We start from the raw sequence: 7,204 nt of genomic DNA on the forward strand, positions 1-7,204 counted from the left end.
CCACGCCAAATACAGACCATGGATGAATTTCTAGAAGAGTTGGAATTGGTAGACATGTGGGGACAGTAGCTGGTTGGTTCACTTGTCACTGCACGATGCTGTGTGTTTATTAGCGAGAAAAATGCATCTAGTACTTTAAGGGTTTCAAATGGACTGTCTGTATTTATCAAATCCAAGACAAATACACACAAAGGGTAAACTACTCTGACACTACCCCTCTCCAAATAAAATGCAAAAGACTGCTTCATCTGAGCAGCACAAATTAAGTATACTGGCTCTTGTAGCATCAATAAATCAACATCATACATTCCTGTAGATAGGAGTTTATTACAGCCTCATATAAAATCGACAATAATGATGATAATAATATTAAAGCAAACAGATCTCTGGTATCGGAATAGTATCGGTATCGGCAGATATCCAAATTCAGGTATCAGGATCAGAAGTGAAAAATGTGGATCGGTGCATCCCTAGTTCCTACATATGTTAGAATATAAATGACATCTATTTTTCTACATATACAGGAATATATACTATACTGTTCTGTTTTTACTTCTGTCCATTCTGTGCAGTACAGATAATAATCTGTGTAATATTAATACTTCTCTCAGTGTTTCTATTTATTAAATATTCTGTGCAAAACCACTGTTAAATATGCAATACTGTTATTTCTACAACTAGTACTCATGTATATTTTGTTTTATTTTGTATTTTTGTTGTACATTCCTTAAATGTTTGCACTAGCTGTGCTGCTGTAAAGCTGCAAATTCAAAACTGTAGGATTAAAAAAGTTTATCTTAAATAATCTTTTCGGAAAAAATGGATTCAGCCATATTTTGCGTTGTGGTTTCCTGTTAGCTCGGTGGCAAGCTGTAGGTTAGCTCCCCTCAGCCTGAGAGCTTTTTACTGAGACCAGTGAAGATGTCTGTAATTTGAATGTAAACATCAGCAGAACTCCAGACATCAAAGCCAGAAGTCTACACTGTGACATCACTGATGATGTCATCACTGGTAGATTAGTATTGTCATCATGGTTGTGACATCATCGCACTGTGATGATGTCACAACCAGAGTTTTTAAATCCGGAACCGACAGCTCAGACTCAGATCACATCATGAGCAGCTACATCCAGAACATGTTTGGTGGAAACAATAACGAAGCTCTTCTCAAACAAGTGGAGGAACTGAAGGTTCAGCTGGAAAGAGCCGAGGAGCAGTGTCGGTCTCAGGAGGAACGAATCCATCAGCTCACCTCCATCCTCCTGAAATCAGTGGACAAAAACAAGACTGCTGCTGAGAGGGAGATGCTCGTCCTCAAAGAGCTGAGGGAGCTGAAACTGATGGTTCAGCAACTGACCCCAGCAGAGCCCAAGGAGGGGCTCAGTCAGAGCCTCAGTGGAGAAGCTCTGGAAGAGGACGAGGTGTTCGAAGACACTAATGAGTTCCTTCCACCTCTCCAGGTAGAGGAACCAACAGAAGCTCTGCAAGAGGACGAAGTGGTTGAGGACAGCAGTGAGCCCCAGCAGACTGCCCAGGCAGAGAAACCAATAGAAGCTCCACTGGAGGACAGATATATGTTCCTGCGGACCATCTATGCAGAGGAACTGAGGGAATTTCTAGAAGAGTTTGAATTGGTCGACATGTGGGCGCAGTAGCTGGTTGGTTCACGTGTAACCAGCTGGTGACATTTACTAGTTAGCCTGCTGCTATCATAGTCTGGGAGTGAGCAGGTTGCTCCTTCTGTTAATATTGTTTTTTTTTTTTTTTTTTTTTTTAAATCATCTTAAAAACTTTAAATAAAAAATTCAACTTGCATCTCATCAATTGAATTTCTCAACTTCAATCATTGAACTAAAACCTTAAGTTAGTTAGTTAGTTGGAAATGGTAGCCAGGTGATTACAGTAGCTGCTTGTTCAACTTGTAACCAGCTGGTAACATTAACTAGTTAGCAGCATTCTGCTAGCATAGTCTGGAAGCTAGCCGGTTGCTAATTGCTATCATTTATTGGTTATTATGTTGGAATCTGAATGGTACCAATTAACCAGTTACTTCACAGCTAGTTAGTTATATTAGCTTGTTAACATTAGCTTGATTGTTCAATGGCTGCTAATTTTTTGATGTCTTCTAAAATTTACTTGTAGCTATGTTGGTGTCTGGCTGCTAACATTAGCATGTTAGCTAACCACGGCTGGTCAGTTAGTTTGCTGCTGATATTAGTTTGTTAATTAGTTAGACCTCATTCTGCAGGAACTGGATGAGCTCAAAGCAATATTAAACACAGATTAAATAAATATACAACCGAAATATATACAAATATACATACAAAAGCTTGGGGAATTTAAAAGTCTGCCTATTCAAGGATCTTTATCAATATATCTTTAAATAAATGACATTCTGTTGTCATTTTAATATATATTATTACATATATTGTCAAGTCAAGTCAACCTTTATTTATACAGACGCTGACACAGTTCCCAATGTAGAATACAAATAACATTCAAAATTTACCTGTCTAATGTTAAATATTAAGGTTAAAACCCTGCCAAATTATTTTTAAATATACATTTACATGTCTAATCTTAATAAATAATGTTTACAGTGGATAAATAAACAAAAAACAGACATTAGCCCCTACATTTATCAATATATCTTAAAATAAATGACACAAAACTGACCTTTTTTGTTTTAGTCAAATCAAGTCAACCTTTATTTATACAGATGCTGACACACTGTTTTCAAACAGAGAATAAAGATTAATATCAAAAATTTACCTCTGTAGTTAAAAAAAACAGGTTAAGACCCTGTAATAATATTTCTTACATAAATTTACATGCCTCGTTTAAAAAATAACATCAAGACAAAAGTAAATTTTGCATAAAAACTTAAAGAATACAGATTTAACGTCACTGAAACAGTAGATAAATTAATAAAAGCAGAAGTTCACCTCTATATTTATAAAACCTGTGAATCTATCAAGAATCAGAGTTCAGCTGCAGATAATTAGAACCTCGTTAAGCAGCAGCAGGAGGAGCTGGATTTATTTGAACATTTTCCTTTTCCGTTCGAGCTTCTTATTCACACGTTAGCAGCTTTTTTGGTCACTCAGGTGAAGATTTTTCATCAAATTCTGCAGATTTTTGCAAAACTAGAGCATCAAACTTGGAGTTTTTGTGAAGCAAAAACATCAAATCTCAATTTGCACGTCCCATTTTTACTGTTGCTTCGTGTAAAAGACATTCACCTGCTGCAATAATCTCAGATTTACTGGAATATATCTGTATATACTCTGCTTTTGGGGTATTTCTTTGTAGTTTTACATCCCTAAAGCCTTGATCTTTTGTGCTTTTTGTGTTTTTTCTTGCAGGTTTTTGGCTGGGCGGAGCTTCAACTCTTGTCATCACATTACCTGTGTTCACCTGGAGGGAGTCCTGAGTTTATTTAAGCCTCATGTTGACCTGCCGGACGTCTTACTTCCACCTCAGACTTGCATCTTCTGCTCTTTTGTGTTGATTTCCTTTACTTTGCACTGAAATAATGCAACAAAAATCATGTGCTACCTTTGATTCTGACTCACACAGCTCAGTTCGTGCTTTATTGAAATGAATTTCAGCAGTTTGCAGCACATCTCTTGGTATTTTTTCCTTCTTTCATGCAGCCTGGACTGGATTTAGATTCAATAAAATGTCACGTCTTGCAAAGAATTTCTGTCATTTATCCATTTTAAAGACAGTTCTTGCCTCCCTTTGTGCAAATGTTCCACCTAAACAAATTCCGAGTCACAATTGTTGTGCGTCACCTTTGATTTGTCTTGATTTCCTTTAATTTGCACCGAAAACATGCACCAAAAATCATCTGTTACCACTGATTCTGACTCACACAGCTCAGATTTTTGCTTTATTTAAACAACTTCCAGCAGTTTGCAGCACAGCATTTGGTGCTTTTTCCTTCTTAGTTGCAGCCTGGAAGGAAACAGCAACGATAAAAACCTCTGAGCAGCAGAAAATGTCAAGTTTTGCAAAGGATATCTGTGATTTATCCATTTTAAAGACTGCTCTCGCCTCCCTTTCTGCAAATGCTTCACCTAAACAATTCCCCCTGAGTCACTGTTGTTGTGCGTCGCCTTTGATTTGTGTTCATTTCCTTTAAAATCATCTGTTACCACTGATTCTGACTCAGTTCTGCTTCATTTAAACAACTTTCAGCAGTTTGCGGCACATCTCTTGGTGTTTTTTCCTTCCTTGTTGCAGCCTAGACTGGATTTAGGTTCTATAAATGTAACATTTCCATCATGCATTTCAGGTTGTACCATTTTCAAATCCACCTAAAGAAAACAACAATAAAAACCTCTGAGCAGCAGAAAATGTCAAGTTTTGCAGAGGATTTAGCTCTTTCTTTCTTTCTGTGATTTATCCATTTTAAAGACCGCTCTCCCCTCCCTTTGTGCAAATGTTCCACCTAAACAATTCCCCCGACTGTATTTTGCAGCGTCACTGTTGTGCGTCGCCCAGGACGCCTGCGATTTGTTTAAAGAAACACAAACAGGCCGGAGGAGACGGTCTGGATACGCAAGACTGCAAGACGATCTGTGTGGACATGTAAGAAAACAATGAGCTCACGGCTCAGCTGGACCATTGTAACAACAACAATGGCGGATCTAAATACAGGTTTCCTTTAGGTTGGGTTCACAGATTAACCTGCTGCTCCGAGTTCTACCTGCTTCACAGCATCTGCACTTTAAAGAACGACAGAATGTTTCCCCTCTGATGTATTTTTAACACACACCGACCTGGAATGACTAATTTAGGGCATCTGTGGTTGTTGCTGTGGTTGTGAGGACGGAATTCTTTTTAAATATCTGTATTTGTGTGTGGGAAAAAACTCATAATTTCACTTTCAGAGAAGGCTGGGTGGAAGTGATGCTGCAGTAATGTGCTGACGGATGGACTTAAAGACTGTTCTGTGGTTTCAAACCAAAATGACTCAAAATCTTTCCAAAATGATTAAAAATGTGTACAAAATTACTAAAAACCTATCCAAAATGACATGAAAATTGGTCAAAAACAATGCAAGCTTGTTCAAAATGACAAAAAAAGATCCAAAATGACAGAAAATAGTTCAAAATGACTAAAAAGCGATTCAAAATGACTCTTATTGGTCTGAAAGAGTTTAAAATTTGCCAAAAATGATTCAAATTTGTCCAAACTGACAAAACAATTTGTCCAAAATGACCAAAAAAGTCCAAAATGATAAAAAGTGGTTCAAAATGACTTACAATTGGTCCAAAATGACCCAAACTTGTCCAAAATGACAAAAAGTGGTCCAAAATGACAAAAGAAATTGTCCAAAATGACTTAAAATTGGTCCAAAATGGTTTAAAACCCAGAATCAGAGTCACTCATTGTGCAATAACTGGATGATCTCAGGACTTTAAGAGAAGTTGCATCATTGACGGAGGTGTTTAACTGCAGATAAAAGTCGACTCCGGCTCTTATCACAGCTTCCCACCCTGTTCTCTTTGTAGTGTTCCAGGAGTTTACCTCATTCTAACCCTAAAACCAACTCCAAACCCTCAAAATGTGCTTTCCTCCATGCAAACTGGTTCCTGTACATCTGAGCCTCTCAAAACAACAATTTCCCCGGGATTCACGCAACACATCATATATTTATACATCAGACAAACAGCGGCTGCGTTTAATGGCGATTTGTGGGCTGATGGATCTTCTTTAATCATGATCCGCCTCATCTTGCGTATAGTGCTCCTGTTGTGTATATCATTAGTGTGATATACCTTTTGTTGGTGGAATCAGGCGTGTAAACAACGAGCGATTCTTTGCTTTGAGGTTTTCTGTGTGTCACATCGAATCGTCCCCACAGATGCTAAATCAGCACAGCTAGGCTCACAAAGCGACAGGCTAGGGTTGCCATCCGTCCCTTAAAACACGGAAACGTCCTTTATTTGACAATTAATTGTTGCGTCCCGTATTGAATCAATACGGGACGCAATTTGTTCCGTATTTTCATTAATGCCCCGTACACGTCTGTCACACACTCATCAAAACTGCATAATGAATAAAATTAAACAGGAAATATTAAGGGCAGCCATTTTCCTCTTCGTAGGACCCATGTAGCGAGGACCCGATGCCAGGTCCAGTGGACAGACTTCAGACGTCTCTGTGTGTCCCGTCCTGTCCGGTCCTGTCTCTGGTTGCCAGGTTACAGACGCTGCTGCACCCGCACCTTTAAAAATGTCTACACCTGAAACTCCACCACGTCTAAAGAAGCAAAAACGTTTGCAAATGTACAGACTGGAGTGGGAAGAGTGGAACCCCTGGCAATGGATACAAGGCAGACTGTGTTTTCTGTTGCTCATGGACTGGCTGAAGTAAGGCAGCATCAGGAGACGAACATGGAGGAAATATGAGAACAGAGAGAACCCAACCAGCAGGTCACAGTTTATCATCATCTAATCATCTCCTGAAGTCCATATGGTAAGTGGACATCATGATGAGATCAGCTAGATTTCCTACAGTATATGGCTGTGAATTTACCAGAGGATGCTTATAATAATGCTGATGTGGCCGTAGACTCTACACTATTTTAGTGACTCAGTAAATGCTTAAGTTGGTTATTATTTTTTAATGCTTTTTAGTTTTTAATAAACATTTATTTAATAGCCTATATGTAATCAAACATGGCCTTTGCCTAAACAGAATAATATTTCATTGCACAAGTAAAAGTATAGTAATTTTTAAAACTGTTCAAATTCTTATAATATGTTGCTAAAAAACAAAACAAAAAAACAACAAAAAACACGTCATAGTAATATGTCAATTAAAAAAGCCTATAGCATAGGATTTCGCCCAACAAATGTCATAGTTTAGCATGTCGCTCTAAAAGCATCATAGAAAAGCCTTTAGTCCACAAAACATTACGTCCCAGCTGTCTGAAGTAGGTGAGGAGCAATACAAAAACAGTCCAAACGCTGGTTTCCAGAGGGTTAGATGAGTATTTATTTGAAAGAGTAAGTTTACAACAACACAACATGTGAGGGGGTTAAAAGCAAATGGTGTTAGTAAAATAAAAATAAATCAACAGAACTAAAAGTGAACTTCATGTTGACATTGATGGGCATTCCAACCAGGACCAAAGTTAAAGATAATCAATAGGAAAAAAACTCTTCCTGCAGTGTTTTTCATGACCCCTT

Source organism: Amphiprion ocellaris, chromosome 12 (genome assembly GCF_022539595.1).
Source record: "Amphiprion ocellaris isolate individual 3 ecotype Okinawa chromosome 12, ASM2253959v1, whole genome shotgun sequence".
Taxonomy (NCBI): domain Eukaryota; kingdom Metazoa; phylum Chordata; class Actinopteri; family Pomacentridae; genus Amphiprion; species Amphiprion ocellaris.